A 21,376-nucleotide genomic window follows, 5' to 3' on the forward strand; every position below is an offset into this window, starting at 1 on the left:
TATTAAGCACCTACTATGTGGTACTGTGCTGAACAAGGGTGATATGATAATAAAGAAGAAAGACAGTCCCTGCCCTCAAGGAGCTTACAACCTAATGGAGTGAGGGAGACCTGAGTTTAAGCTGTGTGACCCTGGGCAAATCATTTAACCTCTATCTGCTTCAGTTTCTTCAAATGTAAAATGGGGATAATAATAGCACCTACCACACACAGTTGTTGTAAAGATAAAATGTGGGTAGCTAGGTAGTGCAGTGGATAGAATGTCAGGCCTGGAGTCAGAAAGACTCAGCTTCCTGAGTTAAAATCTGGTCTCAGATACTTACTAGCTGTGTGACCCTGGGCAAGTCACTTAATCCTGTTTGCTTCAATTACTCCATCTGTAAAATGAGCTGGAGAAGGAAATAGCAAACTATTCCATTATCTTTGCCAAGAAAAACCCCAAATGGAGTCATGAAGAGTTGGATTTGACTGAAAATAAATGTTTGTTCCCTTCCTCTCCCCCTTGTATTTGTTGCAGATGATTTCTTGAAGGCCAACATAAGACTTTACATAAATTTATCTTTATTAAATTCTTTCTTATTAGTTTCAGTCCATCTTTCTAGGGCTTGTTGAAATCTTTTTGGATTATGACTTGGCTATCCATCCCAGTTTGTGTCATCTGATGATTTGATGAATAGGAGGTGGCCTCCCAAAAGAACATTCTGTCCACACTTACAGAGCTTTTGCTGCCCTCTTAAAGAAGCCTCATTCCCCTTCTTTTCTTTCATATGAAACACTGGCGCTACTTATCATTTCTCAGTAATTCTAGGGCAGCATTTTAAGAGGCATCGTAGGACATTGGAATAAGTGCTGGATTTGTGGTCAAAAGACCTGAATCTTACTAGCCTTAGATCTTGATAGCCATTTGACCACAGGTAAGTCACTTAACTTCTCTCAGACTCAGTTTCCTTATCCTCAAAACAGAGATAATATTTGCACTACTACTTAAGTCACAGAGTTGTTTTCAGGGAAAGTGCTTTGTAAACTGTAAAACACTATGTGGATTTGATAAATATAATAATAATAATAATATTAAGAACATACTTACTGGCATTGCAAAAATCTAAGGAAAATAGGGGAAGCCAGTTTTCTTCCCTTTCTCTTCCTCCTCTGTCTTCTCATATAGTACTAGGCAAATATATTATACTTTTGATGAGTTCATCAGAACTCAAAGGAGTTAAATAATCTTCAAAAATGGTTGCTTGGAATTTCCCTCCTTTCAATAGAGAGGTGGGGGTCTACAGGTGCAAAATGATACATATATTGTCAGATAAAGTCACTATATCTTAAAGAGTTTTTCGTTTTTGTTTTGTTATTGTTGTTTTATAATGGAGGGCTCATTTGGGGCAAGGAAGAGGTATACCTTGAAAAGACTATGTAAAAACAAATGGCATGAATAAAAGTTTTTTTTAAGAAAAAATGTTTGCTTGGGATCTTTAGTTTAAATTTCTTTCACATTTGTTTACATTTCTCATACTGGTCATTTTAATAAAGAGATGGGGGTAGTAAGAGATGATTACTCTTTTCTGTAATGTTATTTGGATGTGTCTGTTTCTAGATAGGGCCCCCTTGGGATTGTGAATAGTGGGAGAAATGTTCCTGAACCGATCAAGTTCTTTCTTCACACAGCTACCATCCTTCACTCAATGGCATTATTAGTCCCTCTTTCAAGTCTCTCCCCTTTCTAGTCTCTCTTCCACTCAGCTGCCAAAGATATTTTTCTCAGGCATTGGTCTGACTATATCATCCCCTCCCTTCCCCACTCATTAATCTCTAGTGGTTCCCTATCACCTCTAGAATCAACTATAAAGCCCTCTCCTTGCCACTTAAAGCCTTTTAGAACATGTCTCCTTCCTACCTTTCCAGTCTTCTTAGATTTTACTTCCCTCCACACACTCTGTGATCGAGCTTTGTCCCCTAGGCCTGCCCCCTCCCTCACCTGCACATCCTTGTTTCCCTGGCTCCCTTCAAGACTGAGCTCAAACCCTACCTTCTGCAGAAAGCCTTTTCTGTTTCCTCAGCTCTTAGTGCCTTCCCCTCTGAGAGTGCTCTCCATCTGCTCTGTGTATATCGTTTTTTTATATATTCCAATACTTTTATTCAACTTTTAAAAGCGATTATTTAGTCCATAACTAATAATCTGTGGTATATTAACCATAAAATAATAATATTTAGGTAAATACCAGTCCTAGAAATACTTCTTTTTGGGTTCTTTTTTTTAAAATTTTTTTGTAAATGTGTATATCTTTTATGTACTTAGTTATTGACGGGTTGTCTCTTCTATTAGAATGTCAACTCTTCAAGGGCAGGGACTGTTTTTACCTTTCTTTATATCCACAGCACTTAGCACAGTATCTGGCACACAGCAATAATTTGTAAATGCTTGTTGACTTACTGGAAGTCAAGAGATCTGGCTTTAAATCTTGGTTTTGCTAGTATCTCATTTTCTGATCTTGGACAAGTCATTTAATTTCTCTGAGCCTCAGCTTCCTTATCTGTAAAATTAAAGGGCTTTACTAGATTACTGTTAACCAGGATATTGGGGCCACAGAAAATCATGGGGTTTAAAATGTGTTGAATGAATCCATAAGCATTGGCCCAAGGACTCTAAAAGTGTGGAGTCATCCTAGAACAGAAAGTGTAAAATACTATTAAGTGAGAAAAAAATAGAAGCCTTCCTTGGCCCTCCTTAATGCTAGTGCCTTCTTTCCAAGATTGTATGCAATTTATTCTGCATACTTTTGGTCTGTATGTAGTTGTTTGCATGATGTCCCCTTCATTAGGTTGTCAGCTCTTGGGCAGAAATTGCTTTCGCCTTTCTCTGTATCCCCAGGGCTTAGCACAATGCTTAATGCATAACAAATGCTTGTTGACTTGACCTGACTTGAGGAAAACATTCCCCCAAGAAAGGTATTGGGGCTATGGGATTCTGGGTGAGGAGGGAGAGGCTGAGAGATAGTAGTTGCACTGCCCAGCAGACCATTGTATAGCCAACTGTGGAATAAAATTCAAGCATGTCAGTAGCCATGGGGATAGAAGTGCTCACCTAGGAAGGAACCCCCATCCTGGATTCTGGAGCCCTGGACAAAGCCTAGTCTTCTAGTTATAGCTGTGATGAACTCTTACTGGGGGCTCATTAGGTGTGAGCGACACAGAGATGAATATGGTGCCATTACAGCCTTTACAAAGTACACAATCTAACATTCATTTTTTGGACATGGCTAATGAAGGAGTCTGTTTTGTAACTGTGGTTTGAGTTTTCCTTCTTTCTCAATAGGGTCAGGGAAAAGTGGTAGGAAGGGATTTTCATTGATAGGAAAAAAATATAAACTTAATTTTAAAAAGTTTATAGCCTAATAGCTGCAGTGTGCTGTCAGATTATTTGAATTTTCCTCCTTCTTTCTGCCAGTAAGAGTATGGGAAATTCCAGCATGATTTGTGCTGAAGAGGAGAAGCAACATCTTCAAGTTCAGGCTGAATCCCAGTTTACCAGCTGTGTGACCTCTGGCAAGTCTCTCTTGCCTTCAATTTGTTCATTTGTAAAGTAGGGATAATACCACACTTTTAGTGAGAAGAATAATTTGGATGTGACTATAAGAATGTATGAATGAATGAATAAACCAACGAATGAAAAGGCATTTATTCAACGCAAAAGGGCAGCTAGGTGACTCAGTAGATAAAGTGTGGGGCCTGAAGTCAGGAAGTTTCATCTTCCTGAGCTCAAATCTGGCCTCAGATACTTACTACCTGTGTGACCCTGGGCAAGTCATTCAACCCTGAATGCTTCACTTCTTCATCTGTAAAGTGAGCTGGAGAAGGAAATGCCAAACCACTCCAGTATCTTTGCCAAGAAAATCCCAAATGGGGTCACAAAGAATCAACCATTACTGAAATGATCGAACAACATATACAAAACATTGTGCTTGTAACAACACGTGACAGAGATTACCAGCCCCATCACGCCCTCTCTAGTCTTGCTAAGTGAAGTTCCAGGATAATGCGCTTGGATCTAGACTAGTAGACAGGCATGATGGGAGCTGAAAGTGATTTACAGACTCCCATTCAGATATCAGGATTCCTTAAAAGGAATGGCTGCTAGAAAGAAACAAAGGGAATTCAAGTAACAAATTTGCCCAGAGGAGACTCTCACTGGTTAGGTTCAGCTATGTCTAATAAAAAGGCTAAAAAAGCTCTGAGAGCAGTGGCAACACCTCTGAAGAGGGGACAGAAGATTGCATTGAAGCTACAATTCAGCCAAGAACCTGGGCGATCACGGGGCAACTCAATGGGAAACCACTAGATGGCAGAGCAAGAGTAGCCTAGCTGATGACATTAGCAAGTCACAGATGGCCGGGATTAAGCTGACTAGCAAATGACATCAGCAGCTCAGTGGAGAAGCAGCAAGTTGCGACTTCAGAACCAGCGAGGTGTTCCAGCTAGGACCCACGCCCTCGGAACACGGTTTATCCAGGGTAAGTGTGTTCCTTCTGTCATCAGTGATATAGGAGAATGTGCCTCTGTATGCAGAGGAGAGATTTTCCTTGTTATTCGCCTTGCTTTTGTTGTTGTTGTTGTGCAGCCTTTCAGTCGTATCTGACTCTTTGTGACCCCATTCGGAGTTTCCTTGGCAGAGATACTGGAATGGTTTGCCATTCTTCCTCCAGCTCATTTTATAGATGAGGAAACTGAGGCAAACAGGATTAAGTGACTTGCCCAGGGTCACACAGCTAGTGTCTGAGGTCAGATTTGAACTCATGAAGATGACTCCAAGCCACCTAGCTGCCCCCTATATCTTGCTATTCTGCTTCAATAAATGCCTTTGCTTTGAGGAAATGTCTTTTCATTTCATCTGGTCAAAAGAAGCATTGGACAAAGGTTTGTGAACTATTGTTCTGTATAGATACTTATCCAGTCTTTAATCTGGGTACAAATTTCAGGGACCTACAGTTAAGGAGGGTCCAGGCTACACACAATTTGTTTTACAGGATTTGTTGTCCAGAAACCTTATCATGCTAAACACCATACTCTGCTCTTCAAGGCATTTTCCTCTACCCAGTAAATTAGCAGGTAGACAAATATTATCCCCATTCTACAAATTAGGATATTAGACCCACAGGAATGAGAGGACTTAACCAGGGTCACAAAGCTGGCATCAAAACTGGACCTCGCACCTGGATCTTCCAATTGTAAGACAGGTTTTTTCAACACTGCCTTTGTATTCACCCCTCTTCTTTTTCCCTGGCAAGTTGCAGAGATGGGATATCTGACAGAGACTTTCTTTCAACCAAGCTAGGGTGTGGCTGAGTTTTGGAGAAAAGGTTGGTGTGTGGATGGAGGAAGTTGATCTGATGTAAGATGTCAGTTCCCAGTGGAAAAAAATCAGACTAGGACCTAGGGATTTGGGGCCTACCCCAGCGGGCCACTGTCACTGACTTGGTAAGTCATTTGATGTTGCTAAGCCACAGTTACTTCCTCTATAAAATGAAGGAGTTGGACTAGAGGATTCAAGGTGCTTTTCTATCTCTAAGATTCTATGGTTCTGGGATTTGGCAGCTACAGTCTCTTACTGAGCTGCTCATTTACAATTGTACTTCTGTTTGTTCTCCTTGGCATCTGTGCACACCCATTCCCTCTGCCAGGTCAAATTAACTTCTGCTGAAACTTTACCTATGGTTTGTCTGTGGATCAGGGAGGTGACCCCGCCCAGCCTGTGACTGGAGACGGAAGAACTTCAGGGTTTGCAAAATTTCTGAGCAAGTCTTACTGATAGGTCAGGCAACATACAAGGTGAGCTGAGGGACCCTGGGAAGGTGTTCTGGCTCCAAACGGTCCTTCACTGCTAGGAGTGGGGCCAAGAATGCCACCATTCAAAATTTATTACTTTAGGTTAGGGCACTGCTGCCTGTCATCTATTTCTGAATCAGGGTAAAATGGTCCACTTAAGAGGCATGACAAGGAGCAGAAGGAGGAGAATATTGTACACAATAAAAGCAATACTGTACAATGATCCACTGTATAGCTATTCTCAGTAATACAATGATCCAATAAAATTCTGAAGGATTTATAATGAAAAATGCTACCCACCTCCAGAGAAAGAACTGATAGAATGTGAATGCAGATCAAAACATACTTAAAAAAAAAAACTTGATTTATTCTTTTTTGTCTGTGTTTTTTTGCAACATAGCTAATATGGAAATGTTTTATATGACTACACATGTATAATCTATATCAAATTGCTTGCCTTCTCAAGGAGTGGGGAGGGGAGGGAAGGAGAGTGAATTTGGAACTCAAAAAATTTTTAAAAGAATGTTAAAATGTTTTTGTTTACATGTAATTGAGAAAAAATAAAATAAAAATTAAATTTAAAAAGAGGTATGAAAGGCATACCTGGCACAGACAAATAATGGAAGAGGCACTTAAATGGATGCCAATGTATTATGAGCTGCATGGCCTGATGGTCAGGATTTATTTAGGAGGGAACATGGCAGACCCTATCTATGACCATGTGAAGCTGTCACCATATCAGGGAAGGTAATGTCAGCAGCTACCAGAGACACATAAAAGCTCTGGGAGAAAAGGTTGAACAGGCAGTGTTAGGGACAGCTAGGTGGCACATTGGATTGAGTACTGGGCCTAGAATCAAAAAGACTTGAGTTCAAATCTAGCCTCAGACACTTAGTAACTGGGTGACCCTGGACAAGTCACTTAACCTTTGCCTCAGTCTCCTCAACTATAAAATGGGAATAATAATAGCACCTACTTTCCAGGCTTATTGTGAGGATCAAATGAAATAATAATTGTAAAGAACTTAGCACAATGTCTGGTATATAGAAGGTGCTTCATAAATGCTTATTTTCTTTTCTCTCCTTTCCTTCCCTCATACTACATATATCCCGGCACCTGATCTGGTCTTAGTCTGAATAGGTTTTCCCATTCATCTCAGTTCCTTGCATTTTGGTACTTAGAATAATGGCAACTCATATGTTTATAGTACCTTAGACAGATGAGAACAGGAACTGTGATTTCATTGCTATAGAAAACTCCCCCCACCAATGTGGCTTACAGTCTTAAAGAGTTGCCTAGAGCATTGAGAGGTCAAGTGACTTGCCCAGGGTTATGAAGCCAGCATGTGCCAAAGACAGAACATAAACTCAGAGATTCCTGTTTCCAAGGCTGACTCTCTATCCACTATGCCACATTACCTCACATAGCACCTTCAGACTTATAAATTAATTTCTCCACATCCCTATAAAGTATCTAGTGCAGGACCTACTTTTCTCATTTTTCCCAGAAGAAGAAAATGAAACCCAGAATGGTTAAGTTGTCTCAGGTCACTAAGCTGAAAAGTATTAGAATTAGGAATCAAACCCAGGTGTCCAGACTCCAAGCCCATCAGTGTTCCCATTACCCCAGGCTATCCCTTTTAAAAGACATTTTGGTCCCAGCCAGCCTAGCTTTTCCCTCTGTGTAGGTTTATCTCAGGGGTATGCTGGAGCCAGCTCAAACAGCCCAGAGACAGCAGATTGTTAAATGTTCAATGTGAGCATTTACATCTCAGAAATAAAATGCTGCAAAAGAGAGCTTGATTTATTGTTCTGTTGATTATCTAGACTTAAGAAAAGGTTAATAACAAAGATTAAACTTAAAAATATGCCTGGTCCTTGTTAAATATTTACCAGCTCACCCCTGGCTTTTCTTCCTTCTCTGGACCTCTCCTCCAGGACTCACAGATCAGAAGTGCCTTCTCTTCATACCATCCATTGCTAGCCTAACAACCAGCATGAATGGGACCTGCTTCTGATGGGATATAACAGTCTATCTCGCTCTCCTCAGCCCTCTGGAATTTCACTGTATAGTTGGTTTTCATTCCTAGGATATGATCTTGGTTTATAGACACCTTCATTTTTCCATCTCATTCTTAATTATCCCTGGCTGCCTTTCTTGACCTTTCAGCCCACCTTTGATATTGATGGCATCTATTCCTTGTACTATTTAGGCATTGGCATTCTCAATACTCAATGGTGGCTATGTCTGTGGCTCCTGCTGTCCCGGCCTTCTCCCTCATTCCAGAACTACCTGACAATACCTGAGGAAAATGGGAGGAGTACAGACCCATCCTTAGGTCTTGGCCTTGGCAATGGGGCCATTGACTCCCTACCACCTAATGAAAGGAAGTTTTACAGGTAGTGAATACTCAGGCAGTGACATGCCATATTAACTCAGTTTTGAGCACCTTAGTATGAATTACTTTATTATTTTGCAAAGACAGAGCTGAAGTTTTGACAGGCCTAGCTGAATTCAATGAACATTTATTAAATACTTCTGTGCAAGGTACTATGCTGGCTCTGGGAAAGATCTGACCACCTTACTCTCTCACTCTATAAACTCCAATGGCTTCCTATTACCTACAGTTTCAAATAGAAAGTCCTCTGTTTGATATTTAAAGGACTTCATCCTACTTTTCCAATGTTCTTATACTTTATTCTGCCCCATGAACTCTGTAATCCATCTCTACTGGCGTACTTGCCATTCCTTGAACCCAGCACACCCTCCTTTGTTTCTGTACCTTTTACTGGCTGTCCCCCAATATTCTCCCTCCTCACCTCTGCCTCTGGCTTCATTCATGACTCATTTATAGGCGTTTCTCAGCCCTTCTTAGCTTCTAGAGTCTTCCCCTTTCAGATTACCCTCCATCTACTCTCTATATACCTTGTATGTACCTAGTCATTGACATGTTATTTCCTCCATTAGAATGTGAGCTTCTTGAGGACAGGGATTATTTGTGCTTTTCTACAGCATTTAGCACAGTGCCTGGCACACAGGAAGCACTTAAATGTTAACTAACAATAACAACAACAACAACAAAAGGAATTTATCTTCTACTGGAAGAATCAACACATCCACAGATAAGTACATGCAAAGCAGTTTCAAGAGGGAAATGCATTAAGGCCTGGAGGGAATGAGAGAAAGCCTTGGGAATTGAAATGGGAAAGACAAATAATCAATACCTTGAGTGCTTTGTTTTATAGCTATTTATCAGCTATAATTATCTTGACAGAATAAGAAATAACTATGTGATTTATAGTAAGAATATAGACCCGGGAAAACCTGTGTAACCAAAACTATGATGTAGTCCCAGGGAAATTCCTGTGTTAGTTGACCTAAGGAATGTAACTATAATCACTATAAAGTGTGTGACCATATTAATCATCTTTATATTAAGATGTAATGAGCTGCCCTAAGCTTATGATGTAAAAAGGCCCTTGAGCCAAGAGCCTGCTTGAGTCAAAGGAAATGGACCATTTTCACCATAACTAGCTTGCTTGTACCATACATGAATCAAGAGACCTATAAATAACTGTGAATTTTGTATCTCCGGGTCTCAGACCGTAACTGGGCAGACTGTAGACCTTACCTTTGTTTCTCTTAATAAAAATCGGTTTCTTTGCCCTGAAAGGCTTCCCAGTTTCTTTTTTACAGTAGGAAGTAGCATCTAGGCTGTAGTTGGAAGGAAGCCAGGAATGCTACACATGCTAGAGGTAAGGTGAGAATGCATCCCAGACCTCTGGGAACACTCATGCAAAGTTATGAGGTGGAAGGTAGGAGGTGGGATATGTCAGGCAACTCTGGAACCAGAGCTGATTGTTAAATTTTCAGTGTGAACATTTATACTTTGGAAATCAGCAAATGCTATACATCAGAGCTCCATTTGTCGTTTTGTTGATTGTTTAGACTTAAGAAAGGGGTGAAGAAAATGTTAATAATATAGATTAATCTTAAAAATGTGTCAAGCAGGTTTTTTTTTTTCCTCAGAAAGTCATTTACCAGTACCTCATTGCATAAAAGGAAAAGCTGGCAAGCCAATTTGAATAGCATAGAAAATGTGATCAAATGTCATAGTAGTCCAGGAACTATGTCTCTAAGACCAGGAAGAGCAGTCTCAGGGGTGGGGTTTAAAGAAGGGTGTAGAAACATTAACTGTTATCACCTGAGCTGCTGAAAGCCACTGATGGGGAATTAAACCAACATGAGAAAGGAAAGAAGTACTTGCCTAATTTACTATTCCTCAGATTTCTGTAGATTATTTGAAACCAATCCAAACAGCCTATTCTTTTCGATGTTGTGTTCTTTAAAAAACAAAAACAAAAACAAAAACAAAAACCTGCCTATCTTTTTATTTTTTTTGAAGGAAAAAAATTCATCTACACAGAAGATGGAAAGGCAGACATCATCACCCACCAAAATTGGATTTATAATGGAAACAGAAACTTATTATGGTAGTGAACCCTGCCATTATGAAGTATTCTAAAATAAAATAACTCCATGCAAGAATAGTCAGCTGACATCTCATAAAGGAGTGAATCTATCTACCTCGACATCTTTTCAAACATGAAAACTCCATTTCAAGGTAAGGCAAGCTTAAGCTTGTTGCTCCAAATGAACACCAACAGCCCTTGCTGACCACTTGCTGCCTATAGTTTCAATCATCCCATCAGCAAATTGACACAACATCCTTCCCCCAGCATGGCCACGTGGCTTTTTAGGAAATTCAACAGAAATGTATTCGACCACTGGAATAAAATTCTCCAGGAATTGCAGGAAGAAGCCCAAAATGTCATCCTATTTCACATGGGTTTTCTGATCACTGAGGGCAAGAAACAGATGGCCAGAACCTTGCCACTTATGAGAATTAATGCCTCTCCCCACCAACTTGATATTTTAAGCCTCCTTTGCCTGTTCTCATCACCTTCCTTGCCGCCCCCCCAATAATACACTGATTCAAGACAATATCACATTAAACAATCTGGATGAAAGAGAAGCTGGGTCTAGGTAAGACAAAGAAGCAGGGAACTGAGCAATTCAACAAATTGATTTGCCTACCTCTGCTATCTCCCCTCCCAATCCATTTTATATACCATTGCTTGAGTAAATGTCCAAAAATAGTTACAATCATGACAATCAAAGGATAATGTATGTAACATGCTTTGCACACCTTGAATCCCCCTCATAAGAGGCAGGTGGCTTAAGTTGCCATTATTAAGAAAAGTGCTAGAAAAATTTTATTATTATTAGTGCCATCATTTATTACTTTACATCATCATAATAGCAGTAACTCACAGTCATATATGGCTTTATGATTTACATACATTTTCTCTTTTGATTTTCACAACAGCCCTAGGAGATCAGTAGTTCAAGTCATATTATTCCTATTTTATAAATGAGTAAACAGAGACTTGGAGAAGCCAAATAATTTGCCCAAAGTCATACAACTTGGGGAGAGAATTGAGTTCAAGCCCAGAACTCTTTCAAGTCCCTTACATTGCCTCCCATACTTAGCTTTTACATCTTGAGTTCAACCAACCAATAAGTATGTATTGAGCAACTTCTATTGGCCAGGCCCTCTACTGGGGAGTCACTGTGGCAGATTGCAAAGAAGTGTAAGTCTCAGCAATCAATCCATCAAAAAAATAAACATTTATTAAGCCCCTACTATGTGCCAGGCACTGTGCTAAGCTCTGCTGATACAAAAAGAGGAAAAAGATAGTCCCTGGCCTTGAGAAACTTACAGTCTAGTGGGGGAGACAACACGCAAGTAAATATATACAAAGCAAGCTATTTATAGGACAAATAAGAGATAATTAACAGAAGGAAGGCACTGTAATTAAGAGGGATTGGGGATGGCTTTCTGTAGAAGGTGGGATTTTAACAGCACTTAAAGGAAGCCAGGGAGGTCAACAGAGGCATAAGTAGGAATTTTTGTGCCCAGAAAGTACTGCAAACAAGCTAACAGCATGAAGTCCACCTTTGATTGAGAAGTGGCAGATGGAACACCATTCCACTGTTAGGAGGTGGAGACTCCTGGAATGAGGCTGCTTCTGCGAAGGCAAATTTTGAAAACTAATGGGAGATGAGATTGACCAGGTAAGGAGAGGTGGCAGATTATGGAGGTCCCTGAAAGCCAGCATGAGAAGTTGGGATTTGATATAGAAGGCAGGAGGGAACTATTGTAGCAAAGAGAGAAATTATGAGTAAGGGAGACATTTGAAAGTTTCAGTCAATAAACATTCATTAAGTACTTACTATGTGCCAAGCGCTGTGCTAAGGATTGGGGGGACAAAGAAAGGTAAAAGACAGTCCCTGCCCTGCTCACAATCTAATAATAGGGAAGGCACCATGCAAATAATTATGCACAAATAAGCTATGAATACTCTGAATTATAGAACACTGGTGCGTGCAGGATGGATTGAATAGGAGAGGCTGCAGGCAGAGAGAGCAATTAGGAAGCTGTGGAAGTCATCTGGACGTGAAATGAAGGGAGACATTACATACTGATGTTTAACTGTTAAATAGAGTTTTATGTCTTGTTCTCAATGTGTTAAGCTCTATAACTATAGCTCTCCTTCCTCACTCCACCTATTTCATATACTTGACTCTCAACCCTACCATCCTCTGTTAATAATTATAGCAGTTAGACAATGCTGTTGGTAGGGTTCTAAGTGTTTCCCTTGAGATGGTGGTGAAATCAGATGAGTGAGCAGCATCTCTTTGCAAATGCTAGTCATTTACCCAAATTGAGCTTATGTCATAAACAGGGGCTATAATTTGTGACCAGGAGATTGTCTCATTAAAAGATAAAAGTAATTGCTCCCTCCCTATGGAACCTGTCCACCATATTACCAACTACTTCCCTGCAGTAGCTTCTGCTGTTGTTTTACAAGGGGTCCGGGTATCTGAGCGGGTCAAAGAGAAGAGAACATCTGGAAATTAGCTGATTGACTAGAATAATGTAGACAGTCAAAGTTTTGTGCTCTAAAATCCACTTAGTATGGACTCATAGAATTTGAGACCTGGAAGTGACCTTAGAGATGATGGTGATGATGATGATTGCTAAAATGTCTATATCTGTTTAAGGTTTGCAAAGTATTTTACATATAGTATCTCATATGATCCACTCTGAGGGCAAGAGAGGGTTAGTGACTTGCCCAGGGTCACACAGATATTACGTGTCTTCGTCACTCCTAGCTCCAACATTCTATCACAATACCTTGCAGCCTCCAATAATGATGAATTCTTGATGATTATGATGAAATTAACAACTTATAGATTATATTTTATGATTATGAGCTATCTTACATATATTATTTTTTCAGAAATAACACCCTTAAAAGGAGAGTAAAGAAAACAGCATAATCCCACCACCACAATTTTTTTTTACACCTGCCTCCACTAACATTCAAATCTGATGCCTCATTAAGAAGTGACCTTGGGATCTCAAAAGCTATTCAGTCTCTGGTAGGGCTTTTTGAACAGGCCCTAAAAATAAGTTGTATGCCTGCCATTTGAATTCCAGCCCAGATAAGTTCAGAGAGGCTAATTACTGGATCAGTTTCAGGGTGATGAATTTTTCAGCCACATCATCTCTCAAAGACTAAATACTTAAATCACTGAGAAGTTGAGATTTGTGTTGATGGAGGAGGTACCAACTCAGGCATAGTATCTGGTGAAATCTTGGCTCCTCAAAGAATATTTTAGAGATAAAGAAACTAAGAGAAGTAATGACTCCCTGGGTCACCCAGATAGTTATGGGAGAAAAAAGAACCTAGGTCTTCTGACTCAAAGCCCATGGCTCTTTCTACTGGCCAGTGCCTTCTCTTAATCGTCTCACTTTCTAGATGAGAACACTGTCTTCTGTCTACCCAGTTAGGTGGAATACTGACAGATCTTCTCATTTTGTGTTATACAGCTGTCCCCTAAAGGACATCTAAACTTGACCTATTCTCTCTGCCAGTTTTTGCCACTTATCACTAACACAAGTTACAAGAGAAGTGGGATAGGTATCATTTGAATTTGACCATGTCAGAATTTTAATTAAAGAAGTAAGCATTAGTCTATTCCCTTCATAAGCACTGGGTATGTTTTGAAGAACAAGGAATCATAAGGCTTTACTCTTTTATCTTTTATGGGCCTCTTATCTAAGAATCTTGGTACTTTCCAAATAGTCATTAAGAAAGCTAGCAATCATTTTAGCACCAGTGATGTAGACACTTTGAAGCAAAGAAGTCAGATGCATTGGTCAAAGTTACCCAATGAACCAGTTTCTATGAAAACGTATTTCGTACCAATGCTAAAGTTGCTTTTAGCACCCTGCAGATTCCCTGGTACCTGCCCAACCTGGCTTTCCAGTTTAAGTTTGTTCAGCTCTCTTTGGACATTTCCCCTTCAACTCTTAAGCAGGGATGCCCTTCCCTTAATGTTTTTCTTATCACCCGAATCCATTGGCCTAACCTCAGAGCTAAGTGTCTGTGAATCTCCTGTATGTTAAACCTGTAGCCACCACCTAAATGTCTCTAGTTTCAGCATCTACCCTGTCTTGAAATGACAGGGTCAGCTAGATAGAGAGTGGATAGAGAGCTGGATTGACTTGGATTTGAATCTCACCTCAGAGTAGCTATGTGACTCAGAGAAAGTCACCCTTACCTCTCTAAGCCCAAGTTTCTTCCCCTCTGAAATGGGAGTAATAATAGCACTTACATCATTGGGTTATTGTGAATGTCAGGCAAGATAATATACATAAAGTGCTCTGGAAAACCTTAAAATGACCCATAAAAGTGAGGTATAATTATTCTCTCAATACCTCTGACACATTCAAGGCCAATATGAGTTTTAAAAGGATTCATTTACAAGGGAGGAGTAAAATTACAACATGCACAGCTAATCAGGATACAAGCATACTCAGCATGTTTCCAAAAATACCTGCCCTGTGTTGTCTGGCTGGACAGCTCTAATCTTTCTAACTCTAAGCAGGATTCATAGGAATCAAGGCTGGAAGGGACCTGAGAAATCATCTGATCCAACTTTGTCCTTTTATAGCTGAAGAAACTCAGGCCCAGACAGGTTGTTAGTTGCCCAGTGTTAGACGGGTAATAGTAAATAGCAGATCTGGGGTTTGATCCCAGGCCCTGATGACTCCACAGCTGGCTGTGCTTTCCATTATCCAACACTGCATCTCCTAAGGAGCCTCACCTTGGATTTGGGTCTGTCTCTCTAGGGTCATGGAATAACTTCACTGGGAACCAGAGTGTTTCCAAACCTGTTCTCCCTCTTGCACAGTCAACTTATAATGGCATCAGTCCCTCGTCAGAACCTGCTGACCCTGGCTATGCCCATCTTCTGTCTCACTAGAAGGCTATTGGTAGATTTAGAATCAACATTATACCCTTCAGCCAATCAGGAAGCCACTCTTCCTCTAGCCTGATTCTCAACTGTCTCATTTCCACAAGTGATCCCTGCCTCAGTCATATGTCATCAACTTCTTGCTCATCTAGGGGACATCACAGAAATAGGTATGTATCATTCCTCTACTTTAAACAATAGACCTCTTTTTAAAGTATCCCCAAAGCTCAAAAGGACTCTCCATTTCTAGTTGCTAAACTGCAACTAGAACCTCAACTTCTATTTCCTTAGGGTGATCTAGGAATGCCTCCCATGTCAAAAGTTCAAGAATAAATGTTAGTAAAGCTGAATTGAATTGCTGCTGATTTATTAGATTCTAGTCTTGACTTTACCACTATCTTGCTATGTCGATACCCCTTTTTTGAGGTTCATTCATCTGTACCTGAGTCAGGAAGACTCATTTTCCTGAGTTCAAGTTCAGCTTCAGACACTTCCTAGTTATGTGGCCCTGGGCAAGTCACTTCACCCTGTAAGCCTCAGTTTTCTCATCGATAAAATGAGCTGAAGAAGGAAATGACAAACCACTCCAGTATCTTTGACAAGAAAACCCCAAATGGGATCAATCCCCCAGTGCTCCTTTGGGAAAGTCAATACTCCTTTCTGGGCCTTAACTTTTGTCTCTATCACAGGCGAGGGTTGGTAAGGTCCCTTCCAGTTCTAACATGCCTCCTGTCCCTGAACTCCTTTAGTCAGCCAACTGTTGTTTCCTATCACCTGTTCCTACTTACACATGCCTTCTAGACCAGCATGGCTGACTTTGCCTCCAATTACACGGATACCCCCAGGAAATATCATGAGTGGGGGAAGGAAGGTGCTTCAGGGACCAAGCCTCCTTGAGTTCAGTCTCTTTTTGTTTACTATCATATTGCTCTTTTCATTCCCACAGACCCCCTAGCTCCTGACTTATTGCCTTGAATTTGAAATTGCTGTTGGACTTGACCCAACTATTATTATGCTTCAGGTTCCTAGTATCCTGCTGTTTGCTAGTCTATTCCACTGTTTCTCCTTGGAACACTCTTTAATGGATCTGGAATTTTTATGAATTTATGAAATGTTTTGGAGGTGATTATTTTTTCTGGTAATAAGAACACTTGCCTATATTTTATCCTGGAGCATGAAAATTAGGATTATTCCTTTTGTCCCCTTCCCTCTTGCTGAGTGCATAAAAATCACACTGTAATCAGGTGAAATGGTTGTTCTTGATTGGCTGAGGACATGACACAAATGTTTAAATCTCCAGTAGGATCATTTGAGGCAGAAGGAAATTGGTTGGAGCTAGCCTAGCACACAGATGGGGAGACGAGATAGTTAGAACAGAAAGAAAGATACACTATTTGAGCATCTTTCTGAAAGAAGGGCAACTGTACCACATGGTACAGGTATTCTGTTGTTGCTATTTAGCCATTTTCAGTCATGTCTGACTCTTCGTGACCCCATTTGGGGTTTTCTTGGCAAAGACATTGGAGTGGTTTGCCATTCCTTCTCCAGCTCATTTTACAGATGAGGAAACTGAGGCAAACAGGGTTAAGTGATTTACCAGGGTCACATAGATAGTAAGTGTCTGAGGCTGAATTTGAACTCAGGAAGATGAATCTTCCTGACTCAGGAACAGGTGAATGAACCTTAGATGAAAAGGACATGCTATACAGGTGAATCTTGCTGAATAGTGTTAGATAAAATGCTGCACAGGACAATTAATACAATAGGAATATTATTTTTAATGGACAATCCATAGAATTACATAATATCAAGGTATTGTGACTTTATCATATGGTTTGGTTATAATTATGAAAGGTGGCTGATCTGGAGAACTCTTGATTAAACTGAGAGGTTCCCCAATCAACTTGATGAAGCTACTGAGTGCAAGCCATGATTAGTTCCTGATCAAAATGATGGTTTTCCTCAATCCAACTACTGAGTTTGTAAGGTGCAAGCCACTGTTTGAAGCCAATTGACAAGTTCAGCTTCCTCTGCTCATAGATTATAAGAGCAAGCTGATCTCACTCTCTGTGGCTTTAAGCTTTTAAAGATTTTCTCCGCCTTTTCCCAATGTACGGCAAGGCGGAGGCAGAGGGGGAAAGAGTTTACCACCCTTTCTGCTCCCATCACCATGAGGTGACCAGGTAATGGTTGACTAACAGAAGCTCATAGCAGTAGGAAACATATATTCCCAGGCAGCCTGGGGGGAGTTCAAGGTCATTTCCTGATCTTCTATCACGGGCATAGAGGAAGGGGATTATGAATTCCCTAGGCAGCACAGTGCTGAAATCTAGGCTTCTAGTAGAGAGAATGGATTTCCTAGGTAGCACCAGCTTTGAGAATTGCCTGGTGGGTACTGCCAAATTTGAATTCCTGAGTTTGAGAAATAGGGCATGAGACCTTCTAGAGAGATTTCCTGATTCATCCTGCTTCTTGGAAAATGAAGAAAACAGTCCACATTGTTCCTACAGCATCCTACTTGAAGAGCTGAGCCAGTGTTACTCAGACGTTGCAGGTCATATAAACATCAGCATAAGGGGGAAAAAAAACATGATGGTAAGGTACATGAGGTATTTAAAATTTTGATTTGGGGGTGGGGAATCTCAACCATATGGTTTGAGTCTAGGGAAGATTGTGTATTTTTCTGTAGGAAGAAGACACTCACCTATAGGACAGAAAGTTGCCCTGATTGTAAGCCCAAGTTCAGTCCTCTTCTAGTAGGAGCGGGGGGTGGGCTCTTTGAGTATTTGATTTTTCTGTATCTGCTTAGTCTCTTGTGAGTCTTTAGAGTTTTAAGCATTTTCTATGGACCGAAATAAAAGCTGTTTCAATACTATAACTATATTGTACATTGAGTGCTTCTCTAGGATGAGTACCCTGTCACTCATGTTACCCATTTGCCACATCTGCCACTCCTTTAGTCAGCCAACTGTTGTTTCCTATCACTTGGTCCTACTTACATATACCTTCGAGACTAGCATGGCTGACTTTGCCTCCAATTACACGGATACCCCAGGAAATATCATGAATGGGGGAAGGAAGGTGCTTCAGGGATCAAGCCTCCTTGAGTTCAGTCTCTTTTTGTTTACTATCATATTGTTCTTTTCATTTCTACAGACCCCCTAGCTCCTGACTCTTTGCCTTGAATTTGAAATTGCTGTTGGACTTGACCCAACTATTATTATCCTCTGCTCATAGAATATGTGGATACAGTAGTGGACTTAAAGTCAGGAAGTCCTGGGTTCAGAATCTACCTCAGACATGTACTAGCTGTTTCACTGTGGGTAAGTCAGTCAGCATCTCTGTGCTTTAGTTTCTTCATCTGTTAAAGAGGAGTGAGTGCTGGACTTGATACCCTCTAAAGGTCCTTTCCAGTTCTAATTCTGTGATCCCACGAGGGAGATCTTTACAATATCCCTCTGCCTTCTCTCCCATGGGACAAACTATTAGTCTAGAAAAGGTACCTACTTTTTATTTTAAACAAATTTAAGTTTTATTGATATCTTTCCTGTACATCATAGGCATTTGAATGAAGGAAAATCCTACCTCCCTCCATCCTGTGTGACAAAAAAAAAATGACTAAGTGAAAACATCCCTTACAGTGACTGACCTCTCTTTCCTTTTGTGTGAAGTTTCTCCCATAAGAATGTAGGTTCCTTGAAAGAAATGTCCCTGACCACTCTTTCCTTTTGTGTGAAGTTTCTCCCATAAGAATGTAGGTTCCTTGAAGGAAGGAAGTGTCTTTGCTTTTTATATTTGTAACCCCAGCACTTAGTATAATTCTGGGGCTGGACTCTGAGTCAAATCTGGGTTCAAATCTAGACTCCGGTGCTTTACTAGCTGCATGACCCTGGGAAGTCACTTCATCTCTCTCAGTTTCAGTTTCCTCATCTATAAAATGGGGACAATAATAGGACCTACCTCTTTGGGTTGTTGTGAAGATCAAATGAGATAACTTTGCAAAGTAAAGTGCTTTGCAAACCTTACAGCACTATATGTATCTAAATGCTAGTAATAATTTTTCTTCTAAGAACAAGGGAGGTAAATGCTTTTTCATTCATTCATTCATTCACTTTTAGAAACACTATAGACACAAATTGTAGCAAAGTTTTATCTTAGAGACTTTCCTAAATTAATGGCAGGGCCAGGAGAAGGGGCCCCAATGGGCCAAAGAAAATAAGAATGTACCTTTTGTGTTAAGCTTCTAGGAGAGGACTTAGTTGGTTTGAACTTAAGAGTCCTTGGTGACAGGGTAGGGAGAAGGGATGGATGGAGAAGCCTGACCTATAGGGTACGTAGCAAGTTAATTCATATTGGGAAAGTGTTGTTTGGACTACCCTATGTGGTACAATGTATAGTTAATAGATTGAATACATCTAGGAATCATTCAGTTAACTTTGGCTAAATGTATTTTACATACTTTTGATTAGAACCCCCCTTCTGTAATTTCTGAAGTTTACTTTTTCCCCTCTTCCTTATAAATAAGCCCTTCAAACAGTGTCTGAAGTGTATGGTTGAGGATGTAGGTGGAGAAGGAAGAGGAGAAGCTTGGACCGACCACAGCCTGTGGTTTGGCCAAGCAAAGAGTGTGGGTAGAAGAGAATAGCTCCAGCCTGGGCATGATCTCTAGGAATTAAGATATCTAGAGCATCATAGAGTTTCAGAATTCACAGGGAAGACTCAGGTACCCAGGGTAGAGGCAACCCTTTAGGACAGAGCCATTAATGACCTGTGCCCCAGGAATGGCCTTGGAGATTCCTTCCCCAGCCACACTCTTTCCTGACTTCATGTTTCCTCTGCTGGCTGCCCATTCTCTCTGTCCTTGGCATGCACAGCAGCCTGACTTGATCCTGGCTCTGAGCCCTGACCCTCGCAGTCGTTTCTAGTGGTTTATACCCTGGCTCTCCCACAAGCTTTGGAAGGAAAGAGGCTGTCCCAAACCATGCCTGCAACACCCTCTACTACAGAAGGTGGCAGTGTTAGACCATCTGAAGGAAGGAAAGCTACTTTCTCCCCCTTTCGAGCTTTATCATTCCCAGATGCTACAAAAGGAGGATGATTCAGCTTGTTCTGATACTAAAGCACACAGGGTGAGTGGAATTTGAAAGGCAAAAACTACTCAGGCCACTGGCATTTTTCCCTGAGAGATATTTTTAAACTGAGTCAGGGGTGGGCGTTTTTGGTTGGCCAGACAATGATCGAGTGCCTCCATTTCTTTGTGTAGACACACTCTCGCTTGGCTTTAGATTTTCCTGCTCTCAGGAGCTGGTTTTGGCCTCTCTCTAGTGGTTTGGATGACTCTTCAGATGCTTATTTGTGAAACATTAAATCAAGTCTCTCTACTAAATTAAAATTAGTTCCATTTCTGGATTCCTGCCTAATCTCAATGAATAAGGTTTAAAAATAAGCACATCCTCCTGGAGAAGAGATAGTGAAACCTATCTCCCACCTCAGAAGCAGAGAGGTGGAGGACTACCAGGATGCAATGTTGCATACACTATTAGACACAGTCACTGTAAGGGATGTTTTCACTTAGTCATTTTTTTTTTGTCACACAGGATGGAGGGAGGTAGGATTTTCCTTCATTCAAATGCCTATGATGTAAAGGAAAGATATCAATAAAACTTAAATTTGTTTAAAACAAAAAGTAGGTACCTTTTCTAGACTAATAGTTTGTCCCATGGGAGAGAAGGCAGAGGGATATTGTAAAGGTCTCCCTCATGGGATCACAGAATTAGAACTGGAAAGGACCTTTAGAGGGTATCAAGTCCAGCACTCACTCCTCTTTAACAGATGAAGAAACTAAAGCACAGAGATGCTGACTGACTTACCCACAGTCAAACAGCTAGTACATGTCTGAGGTAGATTCTGAACCCAGGACTTCCTGACTTTAAGTCCACTACTGTATCCTCATATTCTATGAGCAGAGCATCTGTGAAAGTTATGATTTTCATGAAGACTGGCCTAAAAATTCCATTCCATTCCATTTCACAAACATTTAGCCAGTTCCTATTATGTACAATGGGGCAGCTAGGTGGCACAGTAGAGTGTGCTAGGTCTGGAGTCAGGAAGACTCATGTTCCTGAGTTCAAATCCAGCCTCAGACACCTATAGTTGTATGACCC

At 40.6% G+C, this 21,376-nt stretch overlaps 1 long non-coding RNA gene across 1 annotated transcript in view; it reads left to right on the forward strand.

Annotated features, from left to right (window-relative positions):
• Positions 1-780: 780 nt before the first annotated feature.
• Positions 781-21,376, forward strand: part of LOC114035494 — a 57,453-nt gene continuing 36,857 nt past the window's right edge. The window contains exons 1-2 of the long non-coding RNA XR_003568227.1: positions 781-913; positions 10,228-10,446. This is a non-coding gene — a long non-coding RNA (uncharacterized LOC114035494). The remainder of the gene's footprint in view (positions 914-10,227; positions 10,447-21,376) is intronic.

Source organism: Vombatus ursinus, unplaced genomic scaffold (assembly GCF_900497805.2).
Source record: "Vombatus ursinus unplaced genomic scaffold, bare-nosed wombat genome assembly UNPS02009205.1, whole genome shotgun sequence".
Classification (NCBI taxonomy): Eukaryota; Metazoa; Chordata; class Mammalia; order Diprotodontia; family Vombatidae; genus Vombatus; species Vombatus ursinus.